The 17,501-nt window shown below is 48.2% G+C and overlaps 1 long non-coding RNA gene across 1 annotated transcript in view; it reads left to right on the top strand.

Moving 5' to 3' along the window:
* LOC140400019 (uncharacterized) overlaps positions 1–14,150 on the top strand; it is an 88,383-nt gene extending 74,233 nt beyond the window's left edge. Inside the window, exons 3-4 of the long non-coding RNA XR_011937974.1 lie at positions 4,309–4,393; positions 12,704–14,150. This is a non-coding gene — a long non-coding RNA (uncharacterized lncRNA). The remainder of the gene's footprint in view (positions 1–4,308; positions 4,394–12,703) is intronic.
* Positions 14,151–17,501: the final 3,351 nt, after the last annotated feature.

Genomic DNA, 17,501 nt, shown 5'->3' with positions numbered 1-17,501 from the left:
AGAACCTGGAGAGTGAGAGAACCAGGAGAGTGAGTGAACCAGGGGAGTGAGTGAACCAGGGGAGTGAGTGAACCAGGAGAATGAGTGGACCAGGGGAGTGAGTGGACCAGGGGAGTGAGTGAACCAGGGGAGTGAGAGAACCAGGGGAGTGAGTGGACCAGGAGAGTGAGTAAACCAGGGGAGTGAGTGAACCAGGAGAGTGAGTGAACCAGGGGAGTGAGTGAACCAGGGGAGTGAGTGAACCAGGAGAGTGAGTGAACCAGGAGAGTGAGTGCAGCAGGAGAGTGAGTGCAGCAGGAGAGTGAGTGAACCAGGAGAGTGAGTGAACCAGGAGAGTGAGTGAACCCGGGGAGTGAGTAAATCAGGAGAGTGAGTGAGCCAGGAGAGTGAGCAAACCAGGAGAGTGAGTAAAACAGGGGAGTGAGTAAACCAGGAGAGTGAGTAAACCAGAGGAGTGAGTAAACCAGGGGAGTGAGTAAACCAGGAGAGTGAGTGAAACCGGGGTGTGAGTGAAACAGGGGAGTGAGTGAACCAGGAGAGTGAGTGAACCAGGAGAGTGAGTGGACCAGGAGAGTGAGTGGACCAGGGGAGTGAGTAAACCAGGGGAGTGAGTAAACCAGGAGAGTGAGTAAACCAGGGGAGTGAGTAAACCAGGGGAGTGAGTAAACCAGGAGAGCGAGTGAACCAGGAGAGTTAATTATCCAGGGGAGTGAGTAAACCAGGGGAGTGAGTAAACCAGGAGAGCGAGTGAACCTGGAGAGTTAATTATCCAGGGGAGTGAGTAAACCAGGGGAGTGAGTGAACCAGGAGAGTGAGTGAACCAGGGGAGCGAGTAAACCAGGAGAGCGAGTAAACCAGGAGAGTGAGTGAACCAGGGGAGTGAGTGAACCAGGGGAGTGAGTGAACCAGGGGAGTGAGTGAACCAGGGGAGTGAGTGAACCAGGAGAGTGAGTGGACCAGGAGAGTGAGTGGACCAGGAGAGTGAGGGGACCAGGAGAGTGAGGGGACCAGGAGAGTGAGTGAACCAGGGGAGTGAGTGAACCAGGGGAGTGAGTGAACCAGGGGAGTGAGTAAACCAGGGGAGTGAGTGAACCAGGGGAGTGAGTGAACCAGGGGAGCGAGTAAACCAGGAGAGCGAGTAAACCAGGGGAGTGAACCAGGGGAGTGAATGAACCAGGGGACTGAGTGAACCAGGGGAGTGAGTGAACCGGGAGAGTGAGTAAACCGGGAGAGTGAGTGCAGCAGGAGAGTGAGTGAACCAGGAGAGTGAGTGAACCAGGAGAGTGAGTGAAGCAGGACAGTGAGTGAACCAGGAGAGTGAGTGAACCAGGGGAGTGAGTGAACCAGGAGAGTGAGTGAACCCGGAGAGTGAGTGAATCAGGAGAGTGAGTGAACCAGGGGAGTGAGTGAACCAGGAGAGTGAGTGAACCAGGAGAGTGAGTGAACCAGGGGAGTGAGTGAACCAGGTGAGTGAGTGAACCAGGTGAGTGAGTGAACCAGGAGAGTGAGTGAACCAGGAGAGTGAGTGAACCAGGAGAGTGAGTGAACCAGGGGAGTGAGTGAACCAGGAGAGTGAGTGAACCAGGGGAGTGAGTGAACCAGGGGAGTGAGTGAACCAGGAGAGTGAGTGAATCAGGGGAGTGAGTGAACCAGGGGAGTGAGTGAACCAGGAGAGTGAGTGAACCAGGGGAGTGAGTGAACCAGGAGAGTGAGTGAATCAGGGGAGTGAGTGAACCAGGGGAGTGAGTGAACCAGGAGAGTGAGTGAACCAGGAGAGTGAGTGAACCAGGGGGGTGAGTGAACCAGGAGGGTGAGTGAACCAGGGCAGTGAGTGAACCGGGGGAGTGAGTGAACCGGGGGAGTGAGTGAACCAGGGGGGTGAGTGAACCAGGGGGGTGAGTGAACCAGGGGAGTGAGTGAACCAGGAGAGTGAGTGAACCAGGAGGGTGAGTGAACCAGGAGGGTGAGTGAACCAGGGGGGTGAGTGAACCAGGGGGTTGAGTGAACCAGGAGAGTGAGTGAACCGGGGGAGTGAGTGAACCGGGGGAGTGAGTGAACCAGGGGAGTGAGTGAACCAGGGGAGTGAGTGAACCTGGAGAGTGAGTGAACCTGGAGAGTGAGTAAACCTGGAGAGCGAGTGAACCAGGGGAGTGAATACATTTGGAGGGGGAACATTGGTTTCACTGCTGCCTCACTGTGCCAGGGATCCTGGTTCAATTCCAGCGTTGGGTGACTGTCTGTGTGGAGTTTGCATATTCTGCCTGTGTCTGTGTAGATTTCCTCCGGGTGCTCTGTTTTTCTCCCACAAGCCAAAGATGTGCAGGTTAGATGGATTGGCGATGCTGAATTACCGCTTTGTATCCAAGGGTGTGTAGATTACGTAGGGATACAGATTTATGGTGGTCGGGTGGGGAGTGGTCCTAGGTGGGCTGCCCTTTCTGAGTGTCGGTGCAGACTCGATGGGCCAGATTGCCTCCTTCTGCACTGTGGTAATTCTATGGTTCAGTGGAAAATGAGGTAAATCAGTGGAAAGGTAGTTTGCAGAAAGTGTGAGTTTGAGGGGCTGAGTGACAGTGTAATAACAAACAAGCTGCAGGCAATGACTGCAAATTGAATCTCTCATTGGGACAAGCACACAGCTACAAAAGGTGATTGGTTGAGCCCGAGGGCGCAGGGCCATTTGCAGCCACACACACAGTCCCCCAACAAGGGCTCTATCGGAGGTTTAGCTCCACATGTGATGACTATGAAATGGGGAATGTTCCCATTGATTCTCAATGCGGGATTGCTGCGGGGATGTGCGCATGCCCGGTGTAACCCCGCCCCTGCTAGTCGCGATGTGGAGATGCCGGCGTTGGACTGGGGTGAGCACAGTACGAAGTCTTACAACACCAGGTTAAAGTCCAACAGGTTTGTTTCGATGTCACTAGCTTTCGGAGCGCTGCTCCTTCCTCAGGTGAATGAAGAGGTATGTTCCAGAAACATATATATAGACAGATTCAAAGATGCCAGACAATGCTTCGAATGCGAGCATTAGCAGGTGATTAAATCTTTACAGATCCAGAGATGGGGTAACCCCAGGTTAAGGAGGTGTGAATTGTGTCAAGCCAGGACTGTTGGTAGGATTTTGCAGGCCAGGTGGTGGGGGATGAATGTAATACCTGGGATTCATGTCGCATTACATTCATCCCCAAACATCTGGCCTGCGAAATCCTACCAACTGTCCTGGTTTGAGACAATTCACACCTCCTTAACCTGGGGTTACCCCATCTCTGGATCTGTAAAGATTTAATCACCTGCTAATGGTCACATTCGAAGCATTGTCTGGCATGTTTGAATCTGTCTCTATATATATTTCTGGAACATACCTCTTCATTCACCTGAAGAAGGAGCAGCGCTCCGAAAGCTAGTGACATCGAAACAAACCTGCTGGTCTTTAACCTGGTGTTGTCAGACTTCTTACTGTGCTCACCCCAGTCCAACGCCGGCATCTCCACATCATTCTGAGATTGGGAGCGCATGCGCAGCCCCTCCCCCACACACTCCATTTGGTCAGTGAGTGGAATCGCTTTGTTGAAACTGAGTTAAATGTCAATGTCAGGGCCCAGGTCAGCGAGGAAACAGCGTTCTCATTGCAGCAGCACATCCATTTGGGAGTGTGAGCAAAGAGGCTCAGAGATCATTACTGACTCGGGGGGAGTTCAGGGAGAATCGGGGGCTGTTTGCAAGAGGCTTAGCGGAGCACGATCTTGTTCCGGGACTTGGAGTGAGCAGGGGGAAGGGAGAGCTCTTTCTGGGCCTGGCTTATTTGTCTGATTCTGGGTTAGGATTTGGAGAGTATTTTCTTTCTTTTACTGATTGGGGGCAGCAAGGTAGCATAGTGGTTAGCACGGCTGCTTCGCTGCTCTATGGTACCAGGTTCAATTTCCAGGCTTTTGTTGCTATCTGCGGAGTCTGCACGCTCTCCCCGTATCTGCGTGGGTTTCCTCCGGGTGCTCCGGTTTCCTCCCACAGTCCTAAGATGTGCAGGTTAGGTGGATTGGCCCTAATAAATTGCACTTAGTGTCCAAAAAGGTTAGGTGGGGTTACTGGGTTAGGGTGGAGGCATGGGTTACTGGGTTAGGGTGGAGGCATGGATTTCTGGGTTAGGGTGGAGGCGTGAGATGCTCTTGACAAAGATGGACCCGATGGACCAAATGGCCTCCTTCTGCACTGTAAATTCTGTGATTATCAGTTGAAAGAATAGATTGATTTATCATTGGCCTCATTTGACCCTGATTTACAAGAGATATGCTTTCTTCCCCCTAGTTCAACAGATGAAGAGATGAGTTCCAAGAACAAGATGATGATTCCTCAGCAAAATGTATGTGTCGCTGTCTCCTTCTAACTGACAGTAAGTACAATATTAATCCAACATTGCAGAGACACAGACACAACATCATCTCCACCGTCACAGAGAAAAGAAGCAGTCAGACTCACATTGACCTCAAGTCCCAGATAAACACACTCGCACGACTGTCACACACACTTACACTCTCTCTCACACACACTCAGTCACTCTCACTCACACACATACCAGTCACTGAGCAGTAAGCAGTTAAATAAGTTTTATATATCACAGATACATAGTGAGGGTAAAACTCACAAACACCTGTAAGTGTAAATTATGTGTTATATATCACAAATACATAGTGAGGGTAAAACTCACACACACACCTGTAAGAGGAAAATATGTGTTATATATCACAGATACATAGTAAGGGTAAAACACACACACACCTGTAAGAGTAAAATATGTGTTATATATCACAGATACATAGTGAGGGTAAAACACACACACAGACCTGTACGAGTAAAATATGTGTTATATATCACAGATACATAGTGCGGGTAAATCACACACACACCTGTAAGAGTAAAATATGTGTTATATATCACAGATACATAGTGAGGGTAAAACACACACACACCTGTAAGAGTAAAATATGTGTTATATATCACAGATACATAGTGAGGGTAAAACACACACACACCTGTAAGAGTTAAATAAGTTTTATATATCACAGATACATAGTGAGGGTAAAACTCACACACACCTGCAATAGTAAAATATGTGTTATATATAACAGATACATAGTGAGGGTAAAACACACACACACCAGTAAGAGTAAATTATGTGTTATATATCACAAATACATAGTGAGGGTAAAACTCACACACACACCTGTAAGAGTAAATTATGTGTTATATATCACAAATACATAGTGAGGGTAAAACTCACACACACACCTGTAAGAGTAAAATATGTGTTATATATCATTGATACATAGTGAGGGTAAAACTCACACACACCTGTAAGAGTAAAATATGTGTTATATATCACAGATACATAGTGAGGGTAAAACACACACACACCTGTGAGAGTAAATTATGTGTTATATATCACAGATACATAGTGAGGGTAAAACACACACACACACCTGTAAGAGTAAAATATGTGTTATATATCACAGATACATCGTGAGGGTAAAACACACACACACCTGTAAGAGTAAAATATGTGTTATATATCACAGATACATAGTGAGGGTAAAACACACACACAGACCTGTAAGAGTAAAATATGTGTTATATATCATAGATACATAGTGAGGGTAAAACACACACCTGTAAGAGTAAAATATGTTTTATTTATCACAGATACATAGTGAGGGTAAAACACACACACACCTGTAAGAGTAAAATATGTGACTGAACAGGTAGACAAGGGTAGAGCAGTTGATGTGGTGTATATGGATTTCAGCAAAGCGTTTGATAAGGTTCCCCACGGTAGGCTATTGCAAAAAATACGGAGGCTGGGGATTGAGGGTGATTTAGAGATGTGGATCAGAAATTGGCTAGCTGAAAGAAGACAGAGGGTGGAGGTTGATGGGAAATGTTCAGAATGGAGTACAGTCACAAGTGGAGTACCACAAGGATCTGTTCTGGGGCCGTTGCTGTTTGTCATTTTTATCAATGACCGAGAGGAAGGCGCAGAAGGGTGGGTGAGTAAATTTGCAGACGATACTAAATTCGGTGGTGTTGTCGATAGTGTGGAAGGATGTAGCAGGTTACAGAGGGATATAGATAAGCTGCAGAGCTGGGCTGAGAGGTGGCAAATGGAGTTTAATGTAGAGAAGTGTGAGGTGATTCACTTTGGAAGGAATAACAGGAATGCGGAATATTTGGCTAATGGTAAAGTTCTTGAAAGTGTGGATGAGCAGAGGGATCTAGGTGTCCATGTACATAGATCCCTGAAAGTTGCCACCCAGGTTGATAGGGTTGTGAAGAAGGCCTATGCAGTGTTGGCCTTTATTGGTAGAGGGATTGAGTTCCGGAGTCGGGAGGTCATGTTGCAGCTGTACAGAACTCTGGTACGGCCGCATTTTGAGTATTGCGTACAGTTCTGGTCACCGCATTATAGGAAGGACGTGGAGGCTTTGGAGCGGGTGCAGAGGAGATTTACCAGGATGTTGCCTGGTATGGAGGGAAAATCTTATGAGGAAAGGCTGATGGACTTGAGGTTGTTTTCGTTGGAGAGAAGAAGGTTAAGAGGAGACTTAATAGAGGCATACAAAATGATCAGGGGGTTGGATAGGGTGGACAGTGAGAGCCTTCTCCCGCGGATGGATATGGCTGGCACGAGGGGACATAACTTTAAACTGAGGGGTAATAGATATAGGACAGAGGTCAGAGGTAGGTTCTTTACGCAAAGAGTCGTGAGGCCGTGGAATGCCCTACCTGCTACAGTAGTGAACTCGCCAACATTGAGGGCATTTAAAAGTTTATTGGATAAACATATGGATGATAATGGCATAGTGTAGGTTAGATGGCTTTTGTTTCGGTGCAACATCGTGGGCCGAAGGGCCTGTACTGCGCTGTATTGTTCTATGTTCTTTGTGTTATATATCACAGATACATAGTGAGGGTAAAATACACACACACCTGTAAGAGTAAAATATGTGTTATATATCACAGATACATAGTGAGGGTAAAACACACACACACCTGTAAGAGTAAAATATGTGTTATATATCACAGATACATAGTGAGGGTAAAACTCACATTCTCTCACTTACACACTCTCACTCACCAGTACCTGAGCAGTAAGCAGTAAAAGCTGTTATACATCACAGAGAGACAGCGACAATAAACACACACACACTCACTCATATACTCACACACACACTCCCAAACACACTGTCTCACTCACACACACACTCCCAAACACACTGGCTCACTCAAACACACTCCCAAACACACTGTCTCACTCACACACACACTCCCAAACACACTGTCTCACTCACACACACACTCCCAAACACACTGTCTCACTCACACACACACTCCCAAACATACTGTCTCACTCACACACAAACTCCCAAACACACTGTCTCACTCACAAACACACTCCCAAACACACTGTCTCACCCACACACACACTGCCAAACACACTGTCTCACTCCCAAACACACTCCCAAACACTGTCTCACTCACACACACACTCCCAAACACACTGTCTCACTCACACACACACTCCCAAACACACTGTCTCACTCACACACACACTCCCAAACACACTGTCTCACTCACACACACACTCCCAAACACACTGTCTCACTCACACACACACTCCCAAACACACTGGCTCACTCCCAAACACACTCCCAACACACTGCCTCACTCACACACACACTCCCAAACACACTGTCTCACTCACACACACACTCCCAAACACACTGTCTCACTCACACACACACTCCCAAACACTGTCTCACTCACACACACACTCCCAAACACTGTCTCACTCACAAACACACTCCCAAACACACTGTCTCACTCACACACACACTCACAAACACACTGGCTCACTCCCACACACACTCCCAAACACACTGTCTCACTCACAAACACACTGTCTCACTCACACACACACTCCCAAACACACTGTCTCACTCACACACACACTCCCAAACACACGGTCTCACTCACACACACACTCACAAACACACTGTCTCACTCACACACACACTCCCAAACACACTGTCTCACTCACACACACACTCCCAAACACACTGTCTCACTCACACACACACTCCCAAACACACTGTCTCACTCACACACACACTCCCAAACACACTGGCTCACTCACACACACACTCCCAAACACACTGGCTCACTCACACACACACTCCCAAACACACTGGCTCACTCCCACACACACTCCCAAACACACTGTCTCACTCCCAAACACACTGTCTCACTCATACACACACTGTCTCACTCACACACACACTGTCTCACTCACACACACACTCCCAAACACACTGTCTCACCCCAAAAACACTGTCTCACTCCCAAACACACTCCCAAACACACTGTCTCACTCACAAACACACTCCCAAACACACTGTCTCACTCACAAACACACTCCCAAACACACTGTCTCACTCACACACACACTCCCAAACACACTGTCTCACTCACACACACACTGCCAAACACACTGTCTCACTCACACACACACTCCCAAACACACTGTCTCACTCACACACACACTCCCAAACACACTGTCTCACTCACACACACACTCCCAAACACACTGTCTCACTCACACACACACTCCCAAACACACTGTCTCACTCACACACACACTCCCAAACACACTGCCTCACTCACACACACACTCCCAAACACACTGCCTCACTCACACACACACTCCCAAACACACTGTCTCACTCACACACACACTGTCTCACTCACACACCCACACAGCAGTAAGCAGTAAAATATTCATTATATATCACAGAGAGACAGTGAGGTTAACACATACACACAGATATGACTCTATCTTATAATAATCTTTATTGTCACAAGTAGGCTTACATTAACACTGCAATGAAGTTTCTGTGAAAAGCCCCAAGTCGCTACATTCTGGCACCTGTTTGGGTACAGGGAGGGAGAATTCAGAATGTCCAAATTACCTCACAGCTCGTCTTTCGGGACAATCGACCTATGAGTGTGTGTAGTAACCTCTGTGATAGTAACCACTGTCTCTCTGCGATATATATTGAATATTCTACTGCTTATTGCTCAGTAACTGGTGTGTGTGAGAGAGAGAGAGAGTGCGTGTGTATGAGAGATGGTGTGAGAGAGAGAGTGTAAGTTTGTGTTAACCCTCACTGTCTCTGTGCTATATAACTCGTATTTCACTCTCTCTCACACATTCTCTCTCACACACACTCATACACTCTCTCATTCACACACACACACCAGTAACTGAGTGGTAAATTATGCTTTATCTTTCACAGAGGGACAATGAGAGACAGTGTGACACACACTCACTATTTCTCTGGCAAACACTAACTCTCACACACACTCACACACACTCACTCTCTCTCACTCCTAGTCCCTCTCTCTCAGACTGCCTCACACATGGACACACCAGTCACTGAGCAGTAAGCAGTTCAATATGTGTTATATATCACAGAGGGACAGTGAGGGTAAAACACACTCTCGCCACTCTCACACTTAAGTAACTGAGCAGTAAGCAGTAAAATATATTATATATGATAGCCAGACAGTGAGGATAAACACACTCGCACACCAGTAACTGAGCAGTAAAATGTGTGAAATATCACAGAGACAATGAAGGTAAAACACACACACACTCACGCAGACTATTTCTCACACTCGTACACTCTTGCAGACATAGTGACACATTCCCTCGCACACACTTCCTCACACACACTCACATATTCACAAACTTTGATATACACACACTCTTTGACACAACAGTAACTGAGCAGTACACAGTAAAATATGCATCATATATCACAGAGACCGTGATGGTATAACACACTCTCTCTCTCTCACACACACACACCCCAGTAACAGAGCAGCAAGAGTAAAATATGTGTTACATATCAAAGAGTGACAATGTAAAATACAGAGGCTCACTCGCTCACACACGCACTCTCTCACACACCCACTCTCTCTCTCACAAACGCACTCTCACACACACCCACTCTCTCACAAACACACTCACACACACATCCACTCTCTCTCTCTCACACACCAACTCTCTCACTCACACACACATCCACCCACTCTCTCTCACACACACCCACTCTCTCACACACCCACTCTCTCACACACCCCGACTCTCTCTCACACACACACACACTCTATCACATGCACCCACTCTCTCTCACACGCACCCACTCTCTCTCACACGCACCCACTCTCTCACACACACCCACTCTCTCTCTCACACACCCACTCTCTCTCTCACACACCCACTCTCTCTCTCACACACCCACTCTCTCTCACACACACACACTCTCTCACACACACCCACTCTCTCACACACACCCACTCTCTCTTGCACACATGCACTCTCACACACACCCACTCTCTCACAAACACACTCACACACACATCCACTCTCTCTCACACACACACACTCTCTCTCACACACACCCACACTCTCTCACACACACCCACTCTCTCTCACATGCACCCACTCTCTCTCACACGCACCCACTCTCTCTCACACGCACCCACTCTCTCTCACACCAACTCTCTCTCACACACCCACTCTCTCTCTCTCTCACACACCCATTCTCTTTCACACGCACCCATTCTCTCTCACACACAGACACCCACTCTCTCTCTCACAGACCCACTCTCTCTCACACACACCCACTCTCTCTCTCACACACACCCACTCTCTCTCACACACACACACTCTCTCTCACACACAAGCACTCTCTCTCGCACACACCCCCTCACTCACACACACCCACTCTCTCTCACACACACCCACTCTCTCTCACACACCCACTCTCTTTCACACGCACCCATTCTCTCTCACACACACCCACTCTCTCTCACACACACCCATTCTCTCTCACACACAACCACTCTCTCTCACACACAACCACTCTCTCACACACAACCACTCTCTCACACACACCCACTCTCTCTCGCACACACCCACTCTCTCTCACACACACCCACTCTCTCTCTCACAGAGCCACTCTCTCTCACACCCACCCACTCTCTCTCACACACACCCACTCTCTCTCACACACACCCACTCTCTCTCACACACACACACTCTCTCTCACACACAACCACTCTCTCACACACACCCACTCTCTCTCACACACACCCACTCTCTCACACACACCCACACTCTCTTGCACACATGCACTCTCACACACACCCACTCTCTCACAAACACACTCACACACACATCCACTCTCTCTCACACACACACACTCTCTCTCACACACACCCACACTCTCTCACACGCACCCACTCTCTCTCACACGCACCCACTCTCTCTCACACGCACACACTCTCTCACACACGCACCCACTCTCTCACACACCAACTCTCTCTCACACACCCACACCCATTCTCTTTCACACGCACCCACTCTCTCTCACACACAGACACCCACTCTCTCTCTCACAGACCCACTCTCTCTCACACACACCCACTCTCTCTCACAGACACACACTCTCTCTCACACACACCCACTCTCTCTCACACACAACCACTCTCTCACACACACCCACTCTCTCTCACACACACCCACTCTCTCTCACACACACCCACTCTCTCTCACACACCCACTCTCTTTCACACGCACCCACTCTCTCTCACACACACCCACTCTCTCTCACACACACACACTCTCTCTCACACACACCCACTCTCTCTCGCACACACCCACTCTCTCTCACACACACACCCACTCTCTCTCTCACAGAGCCACTCTCTCTCGCACACACCCACTCTCTCTCGCACACACCCACTCTCTCTCACACACACACCCACTCTCTCTCACACACACCCACTCTCTCTCACACACACCCACTCTCTCTCACACACACCCACTCACTCTCACAGAGCCACTCTCTCTCTCACAGAGCCACTCTCTCTCACACCCACCCACTCTCTCTCGCACACACCCACTCTCTCTCACACACACACCCACTCTCTCTCACACACACACCCACTCTCTCTCACACACACCCACTCTCTCTCACACACACCCACTCTCTCTCACACACACCCACTCTCTCTCACAGAGCCACTCTCTCTCTCACAGAGCCACTCTCTCTCACACCCACCCACTCTCTCTCGCACACACCCACTCTCTCTCACACACACACCCACTCTCTCTCTCACACACACCCACTCTCTCTCACACACACACCCACTCTCTCTCACACACACCCACTCTCTCTCACACACACACTCTCTCTCACACACAACCACTCTCTCTCACACACACACCCACTCTCTCTCACACACACCCACCATTTTCACTTGCCTTTCATGTGACAGGTGGGCCTGCTCGGTCCCCACGATCTCACTTGCTTTGTTATTCAATGTTACATTTCTGATAATGACTCCAGCTGATGATTTAAGATCTCACTGCATCCATTGAAAAAAATACAGAGGTTTGTCCTGGAACTCGCCCTGCTTACTCTTCAAATGTCTTTGACATTTTGAGGGTTTTAAACTTTCACTTGCCAGTAATTCCCGACATGTAACACCCATGAAATTTGACTCCTGATTGCAGTGGCACAATTTATAAACCACCCCTCAAATACTCATCATTGTGCTGCTTTGTTCCTGTTTTCAGCTTCTTCATGGGTTGTTCCCCAGAGACCCTGGAGTTCACACCAGCACTGCTGGCAGCTGCAAAATGGAGGAATCTCACTCGCGCCCAGAACACGTGATGTCAGCGTACGGGGCGTGTGACCTGCTCGCTGGCGCCGCCTCCGGTGGGAGGACTCCAGAATTTGCTGAACAAAACTGGCCTGGGACAGCGCACTGACATCACGAGGAGCCAGTCCAACTTGCTGGGCTCCGGACCTGCGCACTACTTGATAAGAGACACATGCGCGGAATGGCCGACAATCTCAAACGTCCATCATGGTTGGCATTTGTAAACACTAGTCGTGACCATTGGCCATTCCTTCCGCGATCTGGATAACTACCACCCTCCTGAAGCCTTCCCGAGATCCACCCACAGGCCACGACCCTGAGCTTGAAAACCCCGGGCCTATGATATCCTTGTCTCTATTCGCCGAGGCACAGAGTTCAAGAAAAGGCAGGTTATGCTGGAACTGTATAAAACATTGGTTAGGCCTTAGCTAGAGTAATACTCACACTCACACTGTATCAGAGAGTTAGTAAATCCCACACTCACACACTGTATCAGAGAGTGAGTAAATCCCACACACACACACTGTATCAGAGAGTGAGTAAATCCCACACTCACACTGTATCAGAGAGTGAGTAAATCCCACACTCTCACACTGTATCAGAGTGAGTAAATCCCACACTCACGCACTGTATCAGAGTGTGAGTAAATCCCGCACACACTGTATCTGAGAGTGAGTAAATCCCACACACACACTGTATCAGAAAGTGAGTAAATCCCGCACACACTGTATCAGAGAGTGAGTAAATCCCACACTTGCACACTGTATCAGAGTGAATAAATCCCACACTCACACATTATATCAGACAGTGAGTAAATCCCATACTCACACTGTATCAGAGAGTGAGTAAATCCCACACTGTATCAGAGAGTGAGTAAATCCCACACTCACACACTGTATCAGAGAGTGAGTAAATCCCACACACACACACTGTATCAGAGAGTGCGTAAATCCCACTCTCACACACTGTATCAGAGTGAGTAAATCCCACACACACACACTGTATCAGAGAGTGAGTAAATCCCACACTCACACACTGTATCAGAGTGAGTAAATCCCACACTCACACTGTATCAGAGAGTGAGAAAATCCCACACACTCACATATTACAAGGCACTCACAGTTCCTGAAGGAATCCCAGTCTCTCTGTGCTGAAGGGTCCCTCTCACCGACAGCCAGGTACTTTTCCCGGTGGATCTTTACACACTGACAAACTGGGACTGGAGACATTCTTTCTGAAATGTATTTCCTGTTTGTAATATGATTGTAATTTGAGGTTTATGATTGGTGCAAAATCCTAATTCTGATTGGTCTGTTTTTTTATCCAGTCAAATAAACAGAATATAACTGGCTGTCCTCATTCTTACAATGTCCAATCACAATCATTCCTTTCCCCATTCCTCATTAGCATAGATGTGAGGCTCTGTCTATTTAATCAGCGCTCGGAAGGGGTTTGCTTTATTTCTGGTTGATATTGACAATGGCTGACGAGAAGAAACCAACATCGAAACCAGCTTCCAAGAAGGGAGCCAAGAAAGTCATTAAGAAACCGGCAGTAAAGGGCGGCAAGAAGCGGCGAAGGTCGAGGAAGGAGAGTTACTCCATCTACATCTACAAAGTGATGAAGCAGGTTCACCCCGACACCGGCATCTCCTCCAAGGCCATGAGCATCATGAACTCGTTCGTCAACGATATTTTCGAGCGCATCGCGGGTGAGGCTTCCCGCCTGGCCCATTACAACAAGCGCAGCACCATCAGCTCCCGGGAGATCCAGACCGCCGTGCGCCTGCTGCTGCCCGGGGAACTGGCCAAGCACGCCGTGTCGGAAGGGACAAAGGCGGTGACCAAGTACACCAGCTCCAAGTAAAATGTTCTCAAACTCATCAAAACCCAACGGCTCTTTTAAGAGCCACCCACAATTTCTGGAAAGCAGCCAAACCATCGTTTTTAAATTATTATTAGACTATGAATAGCCAAATCGGTTCAAATAGGGTTTCACTGGAACATAACATCCTGGGTGATGTCGTTATCGCTCGGTCGATCTTCGTACCTTGAAAATAAGTCTCATCATTTAGTGACTGCTCGGTGTCCGTGTCTTTGGTTTCTGACTTGGTCATATTCGGTCCCTGTCGCTAGATTTGGAGAGACAATAGAACTCCAAAACCTCCCTTTCAATTTGTGTTCAGGTTTCCAAAAACCTCCCTTTCCATTTCAGGCTTCCTCAATAATCGATCAGTTTATTGAGAGCACACCAGTGTTGTGGGAAAACTCCATTTCAATACTGACACGAGCTCCAAATTGCTCACTCCACTTTTAACACTGAAGTAGTCTACAATATGGAATTTTAAAAATAAGTTTTGTAGTTGGCTGTGAATTAGACATTCTGTCTGCGGCTGAGAGCGTTTTAAACAGCAGCCAGATTAAACTCGATTGGACTCCAGATTGTAAAAATCTGTGGAGACAGTTTCGGATTAAATGCCCCTTTTATAAATCCGAAACTTTTCCACAGATTCTCCCAGACATGCTGAGTTTATCCAGCATTTCTCTTCAATTCACATTTGCAGCATCCACATTTACTCCACTTTTAACACTGAGGAAGCGGGAGCAGTCTACAATGGGAACAAATGTTATTGTTTGCAGATGGCTATAAATTAGACACTGCCGACGGCTGAAAGCGTTTTAAACAGCAGCCGGATTAAACCTGTGGAGACAGTTAACGTTTCGGATCTAAACGTCCCTTCTACAGATCTTAAACGTTTCTCTCCACAGATTCTCCCAGATATGCTGAGTTTTTCCAGCATTTTCTCATTAATTCACATTTGCGGCATCCGCATTATTTTGCTTTAATTTATTTTGGGTTTGTTCTGTTAGAGAGAAAACCCGAAATCAGAAACTGACCGATAAAGGGAAACTAGACTCGGGAAAGAGAGAAAATCCAACAATCTTATACTCAAAACTCAAATGATTTATTCACATGTTTTACGGTCCCTGTTCAATTTATCTCTTTTATCTTTTCGCGCTCTTTTAAGCTTTGAAATAAATATTCGGTTGGAATCTGAACATTTGGCGCCCAAACCTTCCGCCCTCAGCACCGTGGAGTCTCCTGATTGGTGCTTCAAACAGACTGGTCAGTTTGTGGCAGGCTCCACAATGTTGTTCAGATAACCAATCAGCAATGTGTGCACCGCCATTCCTCCTGAAGCGAAGTGAATGTGGGGGTGCTGCCTAATATCCAGGCCGTGCTGCTGCCCAAGAAAACCAGCGCTAGCGCCGGCAAGAAGTGAAGCGACCATTCTTTAATCTAATAACCCAAAGGCTCTTTTCAGAGCCACTCACTTTATCGGAAAAAGGGTGACCTGTTCTCGATCCGCTTAGTGCCGTGTTTGTGAGAATTTCCCAGAGGCTTCCGGCTGGAATGAGCTTCCCCTGTATGGTTGGTATTTACCGGGGGACGGCAGTTTTTAGCCGGCAGGCTTTCCTAAACAGACCATTTATGTGCAATGGGTGAGCGGGGTTTCAGATTTCATTCCCGCTCTCATTACTATGTTCACTATGTGCGGTTCAGGTCTGACTTGGGAGAAAGCTTTTGTGATTCAGACTCTACAGCAGGTTCATGTCGCCTTGGAATGTGAAAAGAGAGATCAATGATAGGAAATATTGGTCTATTTTAACGCTACACTGCCTCCTTACTCGTAAACCAGCTCGGTACATTATGCTGCTGCCATTCTCAGGTCAGTGCTCTCACTGTGAGGATTTGGGCGGCTCTTAAAAGAGCCTTTGTGTTTTGTTAAATTGTCAAATGGATTTCCTCAGCCGCCGAATCCATAGAGAGTGCGTCCCTGGCGTTTGAGAGCGTAAACCACATCCATGGCGGTGACGGTCTTGCGCTTGGCGTGTTCAGTGTAGGTGACGGCGTCCCTGATCACATTCTCCAGGAAAACCTTCAGCACCCCGCGAGTCTCCTCATAGATCAAACCCGAGATGCGCTTGACGCCGCCACGGCGAGCCAGGCGGCGGATTGCTGGTTTGGTGATGCCCTGGATGTTATCACGAAGCACTTTGCGGTGCCGCTTTGCTCCGCCTTTGCCCAGTCCTTTGCCTCCTTTCCCTCTGCCAGACATTATGCTTCTTGAGTCAAATCGCTGCTGAATGAGAGAGGAGCTGCTGCTCTTTCCTTTATTATACAGCCCGTCCCGACCTGACTGAGAAAGAGAGAGGCGGGGAGCAGACTGACTGACAGACAGAGCAGTGAAATGTCTTTGATCATCCAGCTCCTCCTCCTGCCTGCTCCAACCCACATTTTATATTCCAAACAGAAGTGAAAAGAGCGCGCTGAACAACACGTACAAACTGCAACATGATGGGCTGCACAGTGGTCAGCACTGCTGCCTCACAGCGCCAGGGACCCTGGTTCACTCTGACCCTGACATTCTGTGTCTGTGTGGGTTTCCTCCCACAGTCAAAGATACGCAGGTTCGGTGGATTGGCCATGCTAAATTAGCCCTTTGTGTCTCGGCGTGTGTGTTAGGTGGAGTTGCGAGGGAGTGGGCCTGGGTAGGTTTGCTCTTTCAGAGAGTCGCTGTGGACTCGATGGACTGAATAGCCTCCTGCACTGTAGTAATTATATGGGAAGGATCTCGGTGTTGCTGGACGTGGCGCAGGTCTGGCCCATTCCCCAGTCCTGTGCGCAGCAGTCACCCGAGCCATCATCAA

This window comes from Scyliorhinus torazame, chromosome 24, assembly GCF_047496885.1.
Source record: "Scyliorhinus torazame isolate Kashiwa2021f chromosome 24, sScyTor2.1, whole genome shotgun sequence".
Taxonomy (NCBI): Eukaryota; Metazoa; Chordata; class Chondrichthyes; order Carcharhiniformes; family Scyliorhinidae; genus Scyliorhinus; species Scyliorhinus torazame.
The sequence above is the reverse complement of the archived record's forward strand: the minus strand, read 5'-3'. Positions and strand labels throughout refer to the sequence as shown.